General features: G+C 36.7%; 1 long non-coding RNA gene across 3 annotated transcripts; it reads right to left on the reverse strand.

Moving 5' to 3' along the window:
• Positions 1-16,413: 16,413 nt before the first annotated feature.
• Positions 16,414-23,027, reverse strand: LOC146001217 (uncharacterized). 3 transcript variants are annotated; one of them, XR_014443547.1, is made up of 4 exons: positions 22,897-23,027; positions 19,494-19,541; positions 18,335-18,415; positions 16,414-16,568 (listed from the first exon to the last, which is right to left on the reverse strand). It is a non-coding gene; the product is annotated as an uncharacterized LOC146001217 (long non-coding RNA). The 3 variants fall into 3 exon arrangements; XR_014443545.1 differs by having other exon boundaries at positions 18,339-18,415; positions 22,893-22,986; XR_014443546.1 differs by having other exon boundaries at positions 22,893-22,986.
• Between the last annotated feature and the right edge of the window lie 186 nt (positions 23,028-23,213).

Here is a 23,213-nt window from a genome sequence, read left to right on the forward strand (position 1 = left end):
GCCTCCTCTATACTAATTTATACTCTATGGTACAACATTTCTTACCTTGCCTTCTCTGTATTAATCTATACTCTATGGTAAACATTTGTTACTTGGCACCTTCTATACTAATTTTTATTTCATGGTACAACATTCCTTATCTTGCTTTCTCTATATTAATGTTTACTCTATGGTACAACCAGTGGCCTATACTAGGTTAAAACCCTGGGCTATCACACCTTATCATAGTGTTTCAATGGACAAAAATTTGCTATTGGGGACTTTTTGTATTTTTTAACTCATTGGGGGTGGCAGGTTGAAGTGATGTGACTCTGTGATTAAAAATGTATACAATATGTAACATTCTTATTCCTTCCTTCACATGGATTTTCAAAGAAAATGCTTTAATATCTGAAAGGAAATACCCTCTTTTGAAGTTGTTTCTTTACAATTCAATAACTAATATCATTAGGAACATAAAATCTTACTCAAATTCTGTATAACCAATAAATTAAATGAAACTGAAAGAGAAACATGTCATTTTTGTACAACTTTTCTATTCATACACTTAATAATATAAAAGAAAAAAGTATATTCAGATCAAATTGACTGACAGTTCTAATACTTTGATGTGTATCCTTTGGCTTTAATTACTGCTTGACACCTGTTCTTCATAGAATTAATCAGTTTCTGACATGTTTCAGAGTTTTATTCCACTCGGCTTGCACAACAGTTTTCAACTCTTGTTTGGACTTGACGCCTGTTTTATGAACTCGCCTCTTCAAAAGAAATCCAAATTTCGAGAGTGTCGTTAGTTCCGTTCTAACAACAGTACCAAGGGAACACGAGGGAGGCGCTGACGTCGGTTCCAAGAAATTCTCCTTTTCCCAGCCAAAAATCTCCCATATTCTTACCATCGTTACTCAGTTTCAGCAACCCGACCTCGCTGCTTTTACGATCTGGCAGGGAGAGGGGGAGAATGGAATGGTCCTTCCCACTGGCCATTGACAGATGTGCCGAAACCCTGAAGAATAACTGTTTTCCTTTCCTTAGTTGAAAAAAAAGCTTACACATCGTCCTTTGAGATCACCAGCCTATGCACTGTGAAGCTGCATGTTTCTTTTTGTTTCCGTCGGTACATTCATTTCGTTACAGTAAAATGGCCAACTAACATAGATATGTAGTAAAATACCTAAAATATAAATTCTCCGCTTTGGAATCAGGATTCTGTTGTTACTGTTCTCGTGCAAGAAGCTACACTTTGTGTTATCAGGGCCTCTCCGATGGCGTAGTGGTGACGTCGTCGCCTTGTAATCAAGGGACCCCGGATTCAATACTCGGTGGAGGCGTAGTGGCTCCAGTGGCGTAGCAGCCACCCGCGCAATCCCCGCAATGTGTGGCAGGGCGAGGTGTAGGAGCCCCACAATGCGCTCTTGAATTTTGTATATAATAGCAGAAATTCCACATATAGTGTCGCTTATAAAAAAATCGATTTAAGAAACAGAAATCTGGTTCCCAGTAACATCATATACGACGTCTGCGATAACAAGCAGTGACGTATTATCTCAGCCAGAGGGGCCCCAGTAACTTGTCATATGGGTCCCCCTCCGAAATGCAGAATGAACTTACTTGCTCGCAGATGTCCATCGATAGGAAAATATCCCTCATCTCATACCTTTGTATCTACGCAGTTTGTCGTAAACGTAGTGTAGCGTGTCAATTGTCTACAGTTATGAATCCAGTAGAAATATTCAGTTGCTCAACCAGTCTATCCTTATTTTACAATAAACATCAAAATTGTTAATTCGTAACCTTTTAGTTTTACACGTGATATTTAAAATGTAATTTCCCACCTAATATTTTCAAGGGGGTCCCAATTCTTTTCATATTGAAATAAGAGCTGAAATGAATTTCCCATATTGTCTACACTTGTTACGTTTTACTTCAAAGAGGACGAAAACCTCAGTTAAAGGTGGGACCCATAGTAAATTATCCCTTCGCTGTAAAGACCATTATCCCATCCTCTGCCACGCAGGGTATACAACGTATGAGTTAAATGTGACCATTATTTTGTGTAATTTTGTAAGTTAATTTTTCTTACAATTTGGCATTTTGTGGACATTTCTGTCGAACTAATTCTTATTTTCCAATGTGTTACGATTTTTTGATCTGCAGTGTTCGAAGGGAAAATTCCTCGCTGCAAATTTCCTTGTTCGCGTTGGGTATAGAAGAAAGGAAAATTCGAGCACTGATGGTCTATTAATAAAAAGATTCTTGTTTCATGAAAAAGTATTTAAGAAAGTATGATCACTGGTCTATCGAAAAAAGAATGGGAGCATTAAAATTATGAATAATGATGTTGAGGTCTACTAACCTGTGGCAACCTTCTTTTATTTTGTTGGGGGGAGGGGGTTCAGTCCTTCCAAGCTGCATTTCATGGAGTGACAAATTTTCAGTGAATAGAGTTCCTTCGCAGCTTTATTATCTATCACTCAAGACTAGAGTCCGCAGTTATTTCTTCGTAGCAGATTGAAATTTACCTTGTGATAGGTTACTACCGACAATCTAGATGTCCGGTTCAACCCCCTTTACTGAAGGATAAGTTTGTTGCTCGAGTATATTACTCACTCAGTATTAGAAGGCAGTTATGAGCGACTCTTTCGTTGAATCTTGGCCTGGAGGAACCAGGAGATTGCTTAGGAGCTGAAGGCACATCCACCTCAAAGTCCAAAAGAGGAGTGTTTACTATTTTTTTTACAATTCCACCAAAACAGTATTTTTTAATATCTGTGTAATATATGTAACTTCATTAAAAGAAATATTTCAAGCAAAAATACAAAGCCTCAGGCAGCGGGAAGCTTCCTCCTCCTCCAAAAGTGATTCCTGGCTGTGTCGCTGCGTTGAAGTAGAGAAAATATTTCCAGATTCTTCTTCCAGTTATTCTTCAGAGATCCAGACCATCCTGATTTAGTTTCAAGAAGGTACTACAGTGATATAAGTCGATAACAAAAAAATGGAAAGGCATAATATTTGAGGTAAAAGTTATTTTCTTGTAGAATTTATTTCCAGTTTGGGCCTTTACAGCTATACATACTATACAAGTGAAAAAAATTTCTTGTACTTTCCCTACACCCTTCCTCCTTTTAGTCTGCTTCCACCTTCACACTGTTTGGGAGTTCACAAACACTATTTCATTTCAAATCTTTCCCTATACTTGCACTGTTACCTGAGTGATTCCTAAATTTTCTCAAATTTATTTATTAATTTATTTATTTAGTAACCCTCCCCCATTTCACACATGTTCGCTATCCCCACTGAGCTTCTTTGCTCTCTTTACCCAGGCGTAGTGTAAGAAAGTTCCCAGATTCTTTATTTGCGCCTCCCCCCTCTCGGTCTCTCCCTCCTAATAACGCTTGTCATTATATTCTCAATGTTATCTTCATTTATTTCCTTGATATATTTTTGTCTTGCCTCCCCTGTTTCTTTGCACTGGAGGAGAATAAAGTGGGATCCGAGCCACTCAGTGGGGTAGCGCAGATCTTTGCCCCCCCCCCTGCAAGTAAAATATTGAGGGGCCCCCTTAGTGTAAAAAAAAAATATGATGCCAGAGTGGGACGGAGGTACAATAGTTAGCTAGTTACCTGCTCTTTCCCCTTTGTTGTACAAGAAATTACGAAATTTTGTCTCGTAATTTCGTGTACAACGAAGGGGGGAGGGCAGATAACTAGCTAACTATTGTACCTCCGTCCCACTTAGTGTTGCCCACGGGACGAGACGGGACAGGCTTTTAAAAATTCGAGACGAGACAGCATTTCACAGAATTTCCACGAGACGAGACAGGCCAAAGTCTCGTCTCGTGGGCAACACTAGTCCCACTCTGGCATCATATTTTTTTTTTACGCTAAGGGGGCCCCTCAATATTTTACTTGCAGGGGGGGGGCAAAGATCTGCGCTACCCCACTGAGTGGCTCGGATCCCACTTTAAACTATACGTCCAGTCCCGATTTGCCTTTCTGTGCATAAATTGGTCTTAAAACAAGTTTAACAAACAAACTTTTTGCTATCAGTTCACAATTATGATTGGCTGTGCTCTAATAGTTGGAGATATTGATAAGTGTCCAAAATCGATAGATGCAAGTAAAGAGTGAGGTATTTGCAAAATTTCCGGCAACTACTCTTGAAGCAACGATATATTATAAATTGTACATATATAGTCTCCCCACAATAACCAAATATTAGCAAGCAGATGGAGGACTTCCCCTTCCCTTTCAGATACCATTCTGTACATAACCACCGAACTCCGGACTTCCAGTAGCGTACGCAGGATTTCATCAAGGGGGGTGTTATTTCGAAAACTTTCTACAAATTCACATTACCATTGTTTTATTATACTTTAATTAATTAATAATAATAATAATAATTAATTAATAATTCTTATAATTAATTAGTTTTATTACTACTAATAATTTCTACTAATGCAGCTGCTATTTATGAAAGAAATGGAACAAAATTACATTTCTTTTGTTTCTTTGTTACAAAATAATTCTCTAGTCAACGGTTATTTGTATATGATAAGTGAGACATTTTAAGTGTGAAGAAAATCCATAAAAAAAGCAAATATATTAAATTTATTGAAATAATCGAAATATGAAACTCATTCAAGGAGCCGCTCTGGTCTAGTCTGACAACTTCGTGGGAGATCCGGGTTCGATTCCCGGAATTGGTTGGAATTTATCCAGCCTTGTCTCCGCACCCAGCCTCATAGCAATGGGTACCTGAGAGCAACCCTGGGGGATGAAGGCTGCCGGAGCATGGTGCTGATCACATCATCTGCAAAAATAGTTCGAGATCGAGAATCTTTGGGGCCCACCACACCACTACCTACGTGTGCCTTCATGGCACGGTGCTATATGCACGGGGGAATTTACATTACCTTTACCTATGGAACTCGCCCAGGATGATGATGGAGCGCGAGAATACATGTTGCTAAATTCCACTGAGTCTATGTTTTCGTTGAAAAGTAAGTTTATAGACATTCCAACACATTTATCACTTCTAGGTGATTCACAAAGATTTGACAATCAAGATTAGTCAAAAGCAGGCACGTATCAAGAAATATATTTCGGGGGGGGAGTCCGAACCAAGTCTCAGAAATAATAATAATATAAATGATTAAATTAAAGTATTCACATTAGATTAATGACATTAATTAAATATGTAAATTAATTAATAATGTATTATTATTATTACTTAAATAGGCAAAAAGACGGTGTAAGAACAGGAATATACCAACACATATTCTTTATCTAGCTTAGGTGTAGTTAATATCGCAAAAAAATGAAATGCGAAATGAATGTCAAATAGATCAAGGATCGAATATTTATTGAATAACAAAAAAGAAGGTTGGATCCAGTAGACGAAAAGTAAATTTCTTGGTTAGTTCCAGTGTGCATAAATCTTTGACACTGGCCTTCTCAACCGTATGTTCCCAATATAATCGTTGCCTTCCAATAAGTTCGGCAGAAATAAATAGCCTTCGATTATACAACAAATACTAAAAACGTATATTTTTATTATTTAATTTCAGTACTTGATACCCTCTGGCACTGGCGTAAGAAGAATTAGAGATTATAATTATATTTTCCTATATATTTTCTTTTGGGGGGCTGAACTTGTGAACTTGGATGGTGCATAAACAGTAGCGCAGGAACATTTTTCATCTGTAAGGTACAATATTCGTCCTCCATATATATATATATATATATATATATATATATATATATATATATATATATATATATATATATATATGTGTGTGTGTGTGTGTGTGTGTGTGTGTGTGTGTGTGTCTGTACTGTATGTATGTATGTATGTATGTATGTATGTATGTATATATATATATATATATATATTATACACACACGCACATAAAGTTGGGGCATTGAAAATTCCATTTTAGAAGAGCACACACAGATTTCCTGTTTTTTAAATAAATACATTTTTTTTTTAGAATTTATGGTTATTTTAAAAACAGATAATTTCGAAACATATAAAGCTCGTTTTGTGCTCATTTGGAAGAGTACGAAACTGAAAATCAGAATTTTGTCATTTGAAAGTAGCAAATATCTATTAATTTTAATGCAGGGTGTCATTTGAAGGGACAATAAGAGGGATTTTCCCCCGTCTTGTTTTGAAACATCAGATTTCTAGTTATGAGTGACACATCTCAACCGGGGATCATTATTTCCAACCCACTTGTAAACTATATCGTACTTATGGTGTTCCATTTGGATTCAATTAAGTTTACCACACCATAGCTACATACAAAAAAATTTCGTTATGCAATTTATGGTGACTGTGTACAGTGACACCAATTGATACTGGTCTGTGTATCACAATAATTTATGTGATTTGTGAATTCAAATTTTGAGCCCACCCAGTGTTTTTGAAAAATTGGAACCCCTGGCTGTCTCTTTTAAATGCCATGTATTTGGTATTTTTCAGAATTCTGGTGATTCACAAGTACTCTTGTATCGAACACTAAAACTGGGCGGCGTTTCTGACGTATGTTGAGTCGCTTGGTCATTTAATCTTCTTCGAGAGCTTGTTGCGATCTGTAGTATTTTGTTGTGTTTTATAAAAATAAGTCGAGGTGGTCCCCGATCGAGGAAAACCATACGTTTGAAAGCATTGTTTTCAATCTTAATTGCACAGTATGAATGGCTGCTTTGAAGACAGGTTTATTTTTGATTATGGTCCTATTAAATGCACACACATGGCATTTAGACGATTAAGAACGTGTGTTTTATGGAATCATGTCAGCCAAGACACATTTTCACTTCACTCAAGGTCAAGGATTATGTGAATTCAATTGAAATTGTACCAATATCTACAACTGAATGTGAATGCGGGTTCCGTGTCATGAATCTAACCTTTACTGAACAGAGGGAGATTAAATATTTGGTTGAATCATGGAATACATTGCCGTAAATCAATTTCAGTGTTGGTGTTTTATTTTCATTTGGTATGAGCTCAAATTACCATTTTAAACCTTAGTTTTAAAAGTAATTGAAACACAAAAATGGTTATTGCGGGTCATTTTGAGTTTTTTCGACTTTATTACTACCTTCATTTGAATTTTTTATTTTCTAAAAATTTCGGGGGGGCTATAGCTCCTTTAGCACCCCCTCTGCGTATGCCAGTGCTCTCTGGATCTCCCTCTCCTAAATAGTCCTCGGCTCAAAAGTGACAGAAAAGCCAAGGTGAATTCCTTTTTATAGTCTCTAATTCTCCGAAACTATTCTTTCTGGAATGAAAAAATAGAGATTAAAGTTGATTTCCCCCCCCCAAAAAAAAGTATTGAAGGACAATAACAGGGAAGTTTTCCCTTTGTAAAGTCGGCTGGGCGTCTCACTGGCCTGCTGGAAACTAAGATTAGGTTCCTGGGCGTGTTTTGTGAGGTCGGATTTTTGCGGCCTTCTCTCTTCATAAAGCGGCTCTGGGGTTCGCCCATTCTCAAATATATAGGTACCAGTAGAGGACGACACACCTAGGGGCGGGGGAGGCTAAAGGAGGCTGGAGCGTGATGCTTAAAAACCAAAGGATAGAGAATGAAAGTGAAAATAAAGATTGATTGATTGATTTATCGTTTTAAGTCCACTTTATGCATACTAATCGGGAGTGGACCTACAGTTTAAAGTGGGATCCGAACCACTGTGCCATGTGCCTCCAGTGGAAATAAAGAGGCAACACAGACTGAAAGAGAGGAAAAGGAAGAGGAAAACCAACCAAAACAGACTATAATAACAGAGTGAGGGGTGGATTGAGAGAAATGAAGATAAACATTTCTCACGATGGAGTGAGAAAAGGAACAAAGAAAAGAAACAGTACAGAACGATAAAGAGATAAAGGAAGGAAGAGAAACAAATAGAGAGGAATACAGAGAAATCTATAGAAAGAGAGAATGAGAAACAGAAGCAAAAGGTAGAAAGCGAAATAGAGAACGAGCAAGTGGAGGGAGAGAGAGAAAGAGAAGGGTAAGAAATGAAGGAAGCTCTATATCTGAAGAGCCAGGGAGAGAGCAAAGAAAGCAGGAGGGAAAATGGAACAAGACCTAATCGTGAAAAAGATACTATGGTTTTACACACACAGAGAGATAAAAGAGTTATAAATAAAAGTTAGTTTTCTGTATTACAAGTTCTAGACTCTCCCAAGTCTCATTCCAGCTCAAATGAGGCGAAAAAAAAGTCGCCCTAGTTTCGAGTATAAGCGAAATTTTAAAATTTTACTCGCTAAACTACTAATGCATTTCTAAGGAGGGCCTACCAGGTGGCTTAATGGTAACACCTTGTAATCAGAGGGCCCCGGGTTCAATAGCCGGTGAAGGCACGCCGCTCCCGAAGGAGTGGTTTGGATCCCACTTGAAACTAAACATTAAGATTTCACCAGATTTCTGACTGTGATGCACCGCAAAGTCATAAGTCCTATAGGCTCGATTGTCAGTTAATGAATGAATGCTTCCTTAGTTAATGTTACCAATGTCAAGTCACTGTTCAAATTGAAGGGGATTCCAGGTAAGTGTCTCCTGTCTCATTTTCCCCAGCCTCTACATCTTCCAACCAGTATCATAAATTTTCCCCTTCGAAAATTTTCTCTTATTTTTGTATAATTTGTCTTTTAATTTTTAGGTTCATTTAACGCCGACACGTCAGTCAAAATTGTCAATTTATACATAATCTTACATCAATTTTTGTATTAAGTCCTATGTTATGCACAGATAGGCTAATTGGGATTGGACCTACAGTTTAAAGTGGGACCGTAATCCGGGAACCCTTGATTACAAGGTGATGACGTTACCACTATGCGATCGGGGAGATCATTAATTTCAGATGAAATTCATGGTTTGGAAATAAATTTATTAAAATTTTGTTACTCCACACCAAACTCACACAGAGCATTGTTGTCCTATTAAATTTTGCGCTTTACGTTTTATAATAATAATAATAATTATTATAATAATATGATGAACGTTAATTTAATTTTTTTTATTTTATTATTTACTTTGAGCCTAAATAAATTAAAATAAGTCAGTTCTTGGGTCTCACCGCGGCGCAAAAGATTTAGTATAAGTATAATTATTGTATTAGGTAAAAACAAAAGTCAAAATGCGAAAATGGTATTTTTCTGAACCACCCTCTTTCATCCTACATTTTCTTCAATTCCCATTATGATGCATATAACCTAGATATGTAAAAAAAATCGGAGAGCATCACAGAGTAAGTCATCGAAGTAACTGGCTTTCTTGTTTTGGGATCAGACTTGTACTTCCCTGAGTTTCCAAGGTCTTTCCGCGGACAAAACATAAACCAGATGTTAAAGCAAGATAAGTTTACAAATTGCGGTGTGAAACCCTCCCCCTCCTCCGCTCCAAGCGGCACATGACCGGTGCCGCAGATGGGAGGATACACATTCATAGGGTTGCTTGCCCAGAAACGACAGCAGCGCCATAAGCGGAAAATCCTCGAACTTGCAGAAGGCGTGGGAACTAAATACGTGTCTTTTTTTTAATAAAATTATGTAATTTCTGTTGAAGATATTGTGCAAACACTTGGAATTATCTATATAAAGTCATGACACTAAGATTCACAATATTGAACTTAAATGCTAAAATGGTTTAAAACACTTCAAACGCCCCATTTAAAGCTGCTTTCAGATCCAATTAATGCTAAATTTCCAATTTTTTGTACGCCAAACTAAAATTGCAAATTGATTTTTTATTCATTACATCACTCCGTGTATCCTTCTTGAAAAGCCTTGCAGAATATCACCGAAATTGGAGGCATATGTTAGGAGATTTTGTCAACAGAAGGAGAAGCAGTTTTCAGCTGTTGAGAGAAACATCCAGCCGAGGCTTAAGTCTGGACTTTGAGCTGGTGTTTGTAGTACTTTGGTCACATTCCATATTAGCCAAATCAAGTTAACTCGCACCTTATGCTTATTGTCATTGTCTTGTTGGAATCTGTAGATAGTCAGCATGTCCATTTTTTGGGCACTCTGCTTTACATTGTTATTCAATATGTCTAAATAGACATATGCATCCATGATACCATCCATAAACTGGATGATACCAACACCTTTGGATTACATGCAGCCCCAAATCATTAATGACCCACCACCTTGTTTAACTGTTGGAACTGTGTTAATGTGATCATCGTCTTTATTTGATTTTCTCCAGAACCTATTTATCCCATCTGACCATATGTCACTATCCCAAAATTCCTGGTCCTTGTGGATGTGCTGTTTCACGAATGAAAGTCTATTCCTGCGATTCACCTTATTTACATATGACCTCTTTCGTATTTTGCCATGATATCCATGCTTCCACAAGGCACGTCGGACAGTTTGATCGGACATCATCTTGCCAGCAACATTTTCTACTAACGGTCGTAACTGAGGAACACTTAGTCGGGGGTTTTCTCACACACTTTTTAAAATAAGGAGATAATCACGTTTATTCAACCGTCTCTCTTTTGGTTTTCTCTTCACATTCTGTGTTGAGCCTTCCTCTAAATTTATTTACTATGTATTGAACTGTAAAGTGTGATTTATTGACTGTTTGTCCAATTTTTCTTAACGAATAACCTCTAAGGGTCAAATTTATAATATCATCCTTCACCTTGCCCATTTCAAACACACTGATAGATAGAGAATAGGCCTACAACAATACCTACGCCAGCATTCCGCTTGACAGGGAGCGCACCTGCATGTTCAAACTTCTTACGAAGTTGCAAACTGCACGAAATCGCCCGAATAGCGGTGGCACTGTATGCGAGGAAGATTGAAACTCTTGCCTGAACGAATAATGATGTTGCATGAAACAGTTGTTTTTCTCTTTTCACACAAATTATATGCTCTGTTTATACACTTTGAACATACATTTTTATTGACATTTGTTGGTGAAACGTTCATTAACATTAATTTCCAGGTACATATAAAAATGATTATATTTATTAGTAGATATGACATTTTTTCCTCGGAAATTCTATGTGTACGAATAACAATGTTACATACTGTACCTCATAAATAAAAAATGGAAATGTACACTGTCAGTAAGGAAAGGATTTCAAGAATTTCATTCTTATTTGCATAAATAAGGCCCATATTGTGAAATATTGTCTAGGCCAGGCATGTCAAACATGCGGTCCTCGATATATTTTTGTGCGGCCCCTCCCTCGATATGTTTTTGTGTGGCCCCTTTGCAATTACCTGTTTTTAAGTAGTAGAGCCTTCAGATGTAGTAGTTGCCAAATTATCTGTGTTATTATATAACACAATGTGAAATTTCACACATTTTCCTCTTGGACAGGATATACTGGTCGGTAGGTGAAAAAAGGTGGTCGTGTTGCATTATTGGGGTGGTTGACGAATGTAGTGATTACCAGTTGTACAGTGGGATCCATGAATATTATCTTGCAAATTGTCCATCACCATGTTCGTGCACTTTGTTTGACCCAATAAGAGCTTCAAGAATTAAGGGAAAACTCAAAACAAGCTGTTGACAACTATTTCACCAGCATACATAAAAATCCCTCGCTTTAAAACACATTGGATGTAAGAGAAAAATTGATGAAAATAGTCATGGACAATTTGCACGGTAATACTCATGGATCCCACTGTACAGAGTCCAAGGCTAAGTCGCCTGCCTGCGCATTTTTCCCTCCGGAATCTAGAATTAGGGGAGGGTTGAAGGGAAAGGGGAGCAAGCTACTTTCACTCAAAAACCTACTAAAGTAGCTCAAGAAAGCGAAGCTGCGGTACGCGCAAGCTATGCATTGTCGGAGTTGATAGCTATACACTCAAAACTTTTGCCGAAGGCGAGTTTATTAAACGGTGCTTGGTAGAAGGTGCTGAAATAGTTAATCCCGCAAGCGTAAAAGCTTTTCAAGCCATTTCACTATCCCGCAACACGGTTGCTGATAACCGAACTGGCCTGTGATTTGAGTGATCAAATTAAAACAAAAGTGTCAAATTTCATGGCTTATTCCATCGAGAGTACATACATCGGTGGTGTAGCTCACTTAGCTGTGTTTCTTCGTGCTTGTGATGAGGAGCTATTGGACATTGTACCGTTGCATGACACTACTACCGGTGAGGATATATTTATTGCTGTTCGTGAACTTTTGTGGAAGTATGATTTACCTCTGTCATAGTTATCCTGTGTAGCTACGGATGGTGCCCCTTCAATTACGGGTAAAAACAATGGTTTTGTGACAAAACTGCAAAACTAATTTCGTGAAACCTGTTATAAAGACATGTTCCATCATGTGCATTACATCATTCACCAAGAAGTCTTGTGTTCAAAAGTAATCAACATGGAAAGTGTGATGAAGCCTGTGAAAAAAGCTATCAACTTCATAAGATCCCGTGGCTTAAACCAGCGACAATTTTCTGCTTTCTTAGCAGATTTAGAAAGTGAATATTCTGGAGTGCCCTACTTACTACACAGAAGTGCGCTGGCTATCGTGTTCTTTGGTTCTTGAAAGATTCTGGAACTTGAAAGATGAAATATGCCAATTTTTGGAAATGAAAGAACAAGTCACCAGCATTTTTCGCAACTAACGTGGTTACAAGATCTTTCCTTTCTTGTTGATATAACGAAACACTTGTCAGATTTAAATTTGAAAGTGCAAGGAAAAGATCAATTAATCACCAACATGAATGACCAAGTCAAAACATTCAAGCATAAGTTATTGCTTTGGGAAAAACAGTTAAGAAACGAAGACTTGACGCACTTTCCAACTTGTTATAAATACATATCAAGTTCAAAGGACCCTGTTTTGTACAAAAAGTACGCCGAAAAAAATCAGCTTTTGAATACTGAATTCGGGAAAAGGTTCCATGATGTACATTCTTTCGAAGACAAGATCTCCTTGTTTTCAGCCCTGTTTACGACTGACGTAGAAAAAGTGGCAGCACATTTGCAGATGGAAGTAATTTAAATTCAGTGCGACTCAACTTTGAAACAAAAGTACAGCGAAGTGGGTATCCTTGACTTTTACAAGTACTGTACTTGTCTGCACGTTTTCCCGCAAATTTGCATGTGAAATAATTTCCATGTTCGGTAGAACTTACCAGTGTGAAAAACTTTCCTCACTCGTGAAAGGAAACAAGTCATCAACGAGATCCAGATTTTCAGACTTTCATCTTAGCTGTGTTCTGAAAGTAACTGCTTTGAATAAGATGTCTCCTGATATTGATAAGTTGGTGGCAGAAAAAAGATGCCAGCTGTCAGGCAAGAAGCAATTATCAAGTTTCAATGAATGTTCAATATACTTTATTACGTGTTATGTTAATCATTCTTTAAAATAAAGTATTAAAGATAATTTAATTTTTTTTTCCTTGCAGCCCGCCCTATCTAACACTACTGACTATTTGGCCCAGTCCATATTTTGGGTTTGACATGCCTGGTCTAGGCCTATATACAAGAGTATAAATATAAAATTTCAACCTACCTATTTTCACGATTTTAAGTTCGAGTACTCCTTGTTGGTGCAGGGGTAACGTCGTTGCCTTGAAACTAAGGGGTCCCAGGTTCGATACATGGTGGTTTAGATACCACTTTAACTGTACGTCCGATCCCCATTAGCTTATATGTTCATAAAGTGGACAAACAAAAAAAAAATCAACAATTTGGAGCTTATCGTCATTCGTACGCCGGATAGACAGCTCGTTAATTGTGTCACAGATTTCAGTTCACTACACAGCACAGCACATATCATTCACAAAAATACAATCCACTGACTACTGTATTCACACGCTGCCTCTAAATAAATTCCACAAACCAAGACCACTCGACACGATCTAGACTAGAACTGGTCCTTGTCATTTCAGTAATTTTTAGATGCACTCGTAAACCATTCCCGCTCAGCCAACAATTTTCTTCTCCCCACTGTATCTCTAGTTGAAGGTAAACGACCTCTTTTTCAACTCCTCTGCAAGCGTTCAATGATGTTCTTGTTCCTGCCATATGCCACACTTTCCCCTTGCCTGCAATAATTTGGCTTCAAAATTTCCCATTCCTGGGAAAATCACATGCTGGGAAAAATTGATTTGCAACGTTGACCCAGACTGTTGAGGAAGTTCAGAGGGGTTTTCCCCTGCCATATGCAACACTGTTCCCTCTCCTCTAACAGTTTGGCTCCACAATTCTCCGATCTTGTGGAAATTACATGCTGGGAAAAATTGGTTTGCAACATTGATCAGGTGATCTTTGTGCTAGCCTTGTCATGCTTGCCCGTCACCCCCTTGGAGTTGCCTGCCGGCACTGGGCCAACCACCTCGCACATTCAAAGAAGCCTGGCAATGTTTTCAACTCTTAAGAAATCAGGTTTATCTTCTTACTGAAATGAACATCTTTACGCACATTTTCTGATAGATATTTTTTTCTGTATTTTGGACACGGGGTCTGGGCTTCACACATAGCCCCGAATATGTGTCTCTGGGTACAACATTTCTTATTTTGCCTCCTCTATACTAATCTATACTCTATGGTACATCATTTCCAACATGGCCCTCCCTTGCCCCCTTCTGGACATAGATGATCATGAGATATGGAGCAGCAAGTTGTTTTTCAAGCAATTTCTGTTATTTCTGGAGCAAAAATCTCTTACCTGTGTGTGACTGGTGAACTCTGCTGCTGCAAATTGAAGATGGCATTTCTAGGTTTCATTTTTTTTTATTTTCATTTTCTATCTTTTTGGTTAAATGTGGCAATGAGGATGAGTGGTGACCAAAAGAAGTACGATGGACAGATATGATACACAGATCCCTGACCAGGTCCAAAACTGGGAACTCTTGTTTTGTAGTGTTATGAATACATGTCGGGACTGGAATCCTTTGGAGGAAAAACTGTAAAAGTTGGAAGCAATATCATACGGTGCATAAAATCCATGTTTAGGTCCTCTATTAGAATTAAACTACATATTATTTACCTTCCTTTGGAAAAGATTGGATACCTCCATGTTAAAAGCGTGATTTTAATATATTCGATTGCAGTGCCATCATTGGGAAATGGCTGAAGTATAGATTATTTACCTCCCTCTGGAAGATGATACATACCTCCAAAGGGAGGTGCAGATAAGAAAGTTAGTAATAAGGTGTTTTATACAGCGTATATTGATACACTTGTAGGTTTAATTGTATCTTCTGCAAATATGATGTATAAAGAAACAAACTGGCAGAATCCCAGATAGCAAGGTAGACTTACCTCAAATCCACATTAAGTTTGCAATGCAAGTAACGGGAACTTGCAGGAAAATTTCAGAGCAAGTCTGTAAATTTGCAGCAAATTGAAAGCAAAGGTACTAATTACCAACATTTGAAATTGCAGTAAGTTCTAACTGTAACCTGCAGCTAACTTGCATGATAAGTCTCAAGGCTTGCTGCAAGTTAACATGAAACTTGTAAGGCAGGTGTTAAAGTCTCAAAGGCTTGCTACAAGTTAACCTGAAACTTGCAAAGTAGGTGTTAAAGATCTGAGGCTTGCTGGAAGTTAACCTGAAACTTGCAAGGCAGGTGTTGAAACTTGCTGCAAGTTGACCACAATCTTGCTGGGCAACTAACACCAGCAGGTGGTGGGTCCGAATAAGATAAAGAAGTAGTAGGAAAAAATGGTGTATCAGAGAAAATTAAACCAATAGTTACACATACTTATTAGAAAATGTGGTTTCTAATGAGTGTGTGTTACTATTGACGTAATTTTCTACTACGCCATTTTTTTCTACTAGCCCTTCATCTAATTCAGACCCACTACATGCACTAGAGTAAATATTCCCACCACAGAACCAAGTAGTCACATTTTTAACCAATATTTCCAAATCTAAGGATGAATGATATGTAAAATTGACACTAACTACTAATTGATAAAATGAGTAACATGAAGAAAAATGCAAAAAAGACAAAAAAAAAATTGTCTATAACTAAATTCAATGGCATTAAATGTACATGAAGCATATACGAACTATTTTGTAATTCTTATGCACACATCAAACTAATTAATAGTCTCCAATAAAAATACATAAATTTGCTGCAGAAAATAAAATAGCTAAACACGTGGAAAATACTTGAACTATTTTTTTTAAAAAAAGAAACAAAAAATATGGACTAATTAGTCGGAGAAGTATGAATAAATCTCTCATCAAAGGGAAAGTGAATTTCTAGTTAAATATATTCATTTTGAGTTTACACCCAAATCCAGCAATGCGCTTCCCCCAAAATTATATTGGACAAGACTTTACTACATTTGCAGCCTGCGGTTGTAAACAGATTATTGTAATTTGATCAAAGTGAAAGTGGATGTAGTGTTATAGATGTGGCATTTTTTCATTTTATAATAAAATTGCAGTTAATAAATTTCACCTGTAGCTTGTAAGTAGGCATAAAAGAAAAATACCACATGTGTAGTTTCAACTCATTATTTATATTTCTCATGTTTTTACAGATCATGTATTCATTCAGTCTTGTAAGGGGTCCTTAGTCAGGCTCTTCCATCACTTCCTGTTGTGTCTATGTGGGCTTCCAGCTTCATTTCTCTGAAATAAAAAATGGTGGAAAACATAAGATTCGTGGCATCAATTCAAGTTCCATTACTCCAAAACTATTTTCTTTAACAAAAACACACACAAAAATACATTTCTGGGTACGGCTGAATTTACAGTGTACTCCAGAGGTGTGACATTATCAATACTTCATTACTTCAACATTGCAAGAATTCCTAATTTTTTTGATTACATGTGACAGTTTTCAATGCATTATAAAATGCGACATATTCTTTGTTCTTTTAAGCTGATTTTACACACACACACACATAGAGCAAATGATACTAAACCTTCAATTTAAAGTTATATCTCAACCACCATGCATCCTCTCAAGGAATCCAACCTTGAACCTTTTTTTACTAGGCGGTGTTAATCTTTTTTTTTTACTTCACATTTCTGCCAGTTTTGGCTAATCATGAAGATGAGAATGTTGATGATATGATAAAATTGGTTAAGAGACACTCACAACGAACATCCATGTCCCGGCTGAGATTAGAACCCAGGTTCTCTGGCTTCATAGAGTGATAATATTATCATTGAAACAATATACTTGGATACTAGAGACCCCAATACATACACATACAAGCATGAGCGTATAATTGTTACTTCTGTTTGTAAACTACAACATATTTTTGTCAAAAATTGTTTTCTATCAGAATAATTTCTTTGATAGCTAGAATCCATGAATTAAAATAAAAGTAACATTTCTGAGCACCACAGTTGGAATAAAGCATGTTAATGAAGACCCTTACCTACCGTCTCGCACAGTGCTCTGAATTTCTCTTTTAGCTTATTTCTCACACCCCTCCAACTATAAATGAACACTTGCCTTTGTCTGTCGAAATCTTATTGAATTATATTTAGGGTGAACTGTCTGACAGACATACCATAGTAGTTTCTTTTTTAACGTTCTCCTTCTAATGACTCGTTACTAATTTTTAATTTCAGCAAAATATTACATATAACTTTGAACTCCTGGTTTTCTGACAAGATAAAATATAGACATTTTAAGAATTCGGAATTTCCCCCCTCCCCTTCCCCAACACAACTGTTACAATTTTTGGCCCATTTTCTTCCTCATTGCATAAATTAACTTATATTTCTTTAACTATAAAATAATAAATGAAAGCTGCTTTAAAATAGTCTTCTGTAGCCATGTAAAGTAATGTAAAACATGTCAGAAATTGAGAATAGTAAAACAGGTAATTTACAGATCAAAATCAAAACAGCAGTCTGACAGACCCCTCCATACTAGTTGTGTGATTATTGACATCCATAGTACTTGTGGGTTAATAATAAATATTTTTTAAAAAAAAAAAAACTAAACATAGTTTTTATCAAAATCAAATATAAAATGCTATTTTGGTGTTAAAATCTAAAATTGCTTTTAAAACTCTAAGGTTCTCTACCTTCATTGGTGTCTTGTAGAATTTTGTGCAGAACATTTACATGGAGATGATGAAATTGATGAATGGACATTCACAAATATCCATGCCCAGGCCAGGATTCGAACCCGGGACTCCTGTATATGTATGAAAAGATAACAGTTTCTCTGCATAAATTCTATCAGTTCCTGCCAAGATAAGAACTCAGACAATACTTAACAATTTGAATTACACTAATTAGTGTCCAGTGCTCGGAAGGCCAGTGCCTGCCAAGCCGATTTTTAAATTTAACATTTCACGTTTGTCAAAAACAATGTATTCAACATTCTGTATTTATTGAATATAAAACCAGAAAAGAAATGTAAATCTACTTACTCACTATTTTGGTGCGTTTTGGCATGGTTTCTCCACACGTTCTCATCCCTTGCAATACTACTGCTAGTGTCCTGCATGCACCTGGAACAATAACATTTTGTGTTTCTTGAAAAAAATACTCAATACTTTACGAACAAAATGAAACCTAAATTATTTAGGGACACTTCAGTACACTTCAGCCCTGACACAACAGTACTTAAAAGTTACTTGGTATGAAAAAGAAGAAGAAAGAAAACATTGCACATAAATTATCATATTAAATTTTTTTAGCAGTTACAACAGGTCAATGCCCTAAAATGTCTCTATAACAAGGTTACTTTGCACAGTCATGGACACTTGTGGGTTGTAACAATTCCATTGAAAGTTAATGGAATTGTTATAACCCAGAAGTGTCCGTGACTGTATATACAATATACCATAAATAGGTTAGGATGAATACAATTTTATTTCAATGATACTCAAAAATATGTCATTTTCCTGGCCATTGACAGAGAGCCCCACGAACCATTGATGGATAGCCCCACGGACCATTCATTTCCGGCTTGGTTAGGTTAGTGTAGTTAAAAAAAGAAAAAAAAATTCTCGTAAAAAAAAGGCACGTTTGGAAACACTGGCAAGACGCTTGCGCAATCTGCAGGTACATAATGGAAACAACAGCATAATGTCGCTTTACAGAAAATGCAAGTTCTTTACATAAGAAGTGATTATTTCTTGTTCTACAGCATTCTATGGTGAACTTTTCAGTTTCCGCGAAAGAAAATACCTCGAAGAACTTCGACAATGCTACAGAAACTGATTTCAGTACAGTTTCTCCTGTATATTTGAAGAAATCTGTTCGGGCGATATCGCATATTACAAATTGCAGTGAAAAACACAAAAAAATCTGACTTTACAGATCAGCTTTGCAAAAAACTGACAAAGATCAAACACATTTTTTTTACTGTCAATATTAACAATTTTCCATTTGCATGGGTGCATGACATGGAATCAGTTTGAGTTAATTTTGAAAATATGGTTTTCACAGTAAATCTGGATAATTCTTGTGATCATGAAGGCTACTGTCATTGCAAATGGTTGCACAGATATTAGAAAGCCAAAATATTTCATGTATCACCAGAAATATAAGGTTAAAGCAAAGGACAAAAACTATTATACTCACAGGAAAAAGGTTGACTAATTTCATTTCCAGTGGAAAGCTGTCTGTCACCTGCAAAAGAATCAAGAATTAGTTAGTACAGATTAAATATAATGAGGTACAGTTACTCTTATATTACCAAACAGCGACAGTTAGAAAAAACTTGGTTGTGACTATCTTGTAATCAAAGAGTCTAGACATAGAATCCCGATGGAGGTGATGCAGTGAGATTCACATCAAACAATTATTTTTGAAGCTCAATATTTGTCCGTTCCTCATTTCAATAGTGGCATTAAATCTATCAAGATAAAAATTAGGTCTCTGTACACAACTTTAATGTTAAGGCAAAATATACACAAAACAGACATGTCACTAAATTTATGTTGTGTAAAGCATAAAAATGGACCTATTAAAATAATAAGAGACGTAATTTTCGAGAGTGGACATTTGGTCACCAGCTCCTTCTATAACATTTGAATTTATTTCTCGCATAAAATTTGATTGGTTTAAAAAAAAATGAAGTTTCTGGTGCATGGAAATAATGGAGTTTGGGGGTTAAAATGAATTCTGAAATAGTTAAGTTTTTCTCACAATGAACTTGTAAAGTAATTTGGTAACGGTACCAAATGTTTAACGATGTTCCCAAATTTTATAGAAGTATTAAGAAGTGCCTTAAAATACTGGACACATTTGTGGCTGATTTCCATGTGCGGCTCAAAGGGGGTTCGTGCTTGAGACCAGATGTCACATGAGCATGCATTGGAAGCATTTAGTGATTTCATTTTAATTCTAAAAGCCATAAACCTGACTCACCTAGCCTAACAAAGAAAGCATTTAGAGATGGTTTGAGAATGTTAGAGCCCTAAACTTAACATGCCTAACTTAGCAACGAAAGCATCATAGCTCTGTCCCCAACGCATGTGAAGTAAATGGTAGTGGTAGCCCGTATCCAAGCTTACATTAAGTGAATATCTGCTCACAAACAATCACATAGGAGTATACGGAAGCAAAAAAAATTGGGTAAATGTCTGTTATATCGGAGACACATTAAAATCAGATATTTTGTTTTTCAGATGGTTCATACTTACCAATTGTGTATTGCGTACCATAGTTGACGGTGCCATTATGCTTTTTACACAAAAACAACTACGATTTTCACAATACGAGTAATTCTTTTGGTTCCTTTATTCCGTTGCAGAACATACAATATGGCTCACACAGCTGTGGATCATTGCACGTCGGGCTTGTGTTTTGTCGATTTGGAGTGGGTATGCAGTGTTTCCACCTTCTTAACTTTCGTGTTCATTATGTCATCACAAACCATTGACGGATAGCCCCAAAAATCATTCACGATAGCCCCACGAAGCATTGACGGATAGCCCCAAAGACCATTCATGATAGCCCCACAAACCGTTGACGGTTAGCCCAAGAACCATTGATGGATAGCCCTAAAAACCGTTCACGATAGCCCCACGAACTATTGACGGATAGCCCCACGGACCATTTCCAGCAAGGTTAGGTTAGGTTAGGTAAGCATAGTTAAAAAAAATTCTCGTAAAAAAAGGCACGTTTGGAAACACTGGCGAGACTGCATGACTTCCGACACTCGGCCATCTGCAGGTACATAATGGAAACAATGGCATAATGTTGTTGCTTTGCACAAAATGCAAGTTTATTATATCAAAAGTGCTTATTTCTTGTTGTGCAGCATTCTACAGTGAGAAAATACCTCCAAGAACGGTAAGAGTCTAGTTTACGTCCTTTTCCTAAGAAATACATGTCATATATCGTTGGAAAGGTTATTTTATAAGGAATTCAACAAAGTAAATCCCAAGGCGAGGAAAAATTTCCTGGAGAAAATCGAGAAAAACCGATGTTGTCCGGATATGCGTGATTGAACGTACTGAGGACATTTTTCGATGATGAAGCACATATTTAAGGGTGAAATGAGTGCTAATGGAACCCAACCTAACAGGCCTAACCTAACCTCGTAGGCATACCTCATTCCCATGAATGGTTAGTGACAGAAAGTGTAAAAAGAAAAACTTACTTACTCTACGGATGCCGGAGCGCCGGCTGTCTGCTAGCAAGGTTTTGTAAACTGGCAAGAAGGAGTGTGCAAAGAAAGACGTAAACGGGTAAGAAGGACGTAAACTAGACTCTAGCCCCAAGAACTTTCAAAATGCTACAGAAACTCATTTCCGTTAGTGGTTTCTTCTGTAAAAATGAAGAAGTGTGTCTCCGATATAACATACATTTACCAAAAAATCGTTCTTCAGAAAGCATGGAATAAGTTATCACTCATATTCCAAAGCAAGTGTTACGAGACATAAATAGGAATCCAATTGTGTAAAAAAAAAGGTAAGACTGCAGAATATGGGCTGCTTAGGAGGAAAGCGATTCCTAATTTTATGGTAATGGTTTCAAGTTATTAATCAGGAAAAGTAACTTTCAAGGTGCGGAAATGTGTAATTTTCGAAAAAAAAAACAAAAAAAAAAAAAACAAGAAATAAGAGTTCAGGATGGGCGCTCTTGAAATCGTGGCACTGCACAAATGTAGTGAAAGCAAAAAAATGCCTACGTTGTTAGGTAGCTAGGTTTAATTCTCTTAGCCTAAATAATAATTTGTCATTGTATTTATGCTAACAAAACCTAACCTAACGTTGTAGGCATTCCTTGTCGAAATAATGAAAAAAAAACTGTGCGTAAACAATATGGACGCGAACGAATGGAGAAATGCATAGCTTTTAGTAACATGAAAAACATTTTTTTTTGTATTTATGCTATTGGAACCTAACTAACAGGCCCAACCTAACCTTGTAGGCATTCCTCGTCTCAAATAATGAAAGAAACTATGCGTAAACAATATGGACAGGAACGAATGGAGAAATGAGCCGAGAAATGCATTGCTTTTAATAGCAGGAAAAACATTTTTTCGCACAAAAATATAATACTAATCGGAAAAATAACACCGGAAAATGGAAGCAAAATGTACGTACTTTCAGGGAATATAAATTTTGTTCGTCTACGTAGAGGAACATGTTCTGCAGTGAGACCCAATTCTTACCATCATTAATCTCGAATGAAATCACTTTATATATCATGAACACCGTTGAAATTTAAAAAAGTCTCAGATTTTAACTGCATGATCTAAGCCATGCGTACAAATCCAGCTGATTTTTTTCTTTTCTTTTTAAGAGCAATCTAATCTAACTACTTAACAAAAAAAGCCATAAAAGAATCTCGCCCGCTAAATAAATGCAATATTATTTTTTATCATCATTTCTGTCATTTTCCCAGACAATGCTAAGAGTATTGTGAAAATATATACGGTATTGTTTCGTATCTCACATAGGTGTGCGTTTTTACTGAATTGTTTTAAACCAGTTTTAATTATTACTTATGAATTGTATAATTATTTACTTACCTTAGTGGTCACAAAATTCTTCTCTTTCTCGTTTAATCGTCTTGATAAACCACACGAAAGATTTTTGTTTGAAGTACTTGTGATCATGTCGCCATCACAAAACAAAAGAAACCGTGTGCGTACTTTTGCATTCATCTTTCATTAATGAGCAATTCTACATGACAAATACATTCTTGTTTCAGTAATGACTAATTTTACATGACAAATAAATCTTTAGCATATTTTTGAGTTAGTGTTTTAAAGTCCACTTTATGCACAGTAAGGCTAATTGGGACTGGACCTACAGTTTAAGGTGGGATCTGAGCCACTTGTGCCTC

The sequence above is a fragment of the Lepisma saccharinum genome, chromosome 17 (assembly GCF_977018435.1).
Source record: "Lepisma saccharinum chromosome 17, izLepSacc3.1, whole genome shotgun sequence".
Taxonomy (NCBI): Eukaryota; Metazoa; Arthropoda; class Insecta; order Zygentoma; family Lepismatidae; genus Lepisma; species Lepisma saccharinum.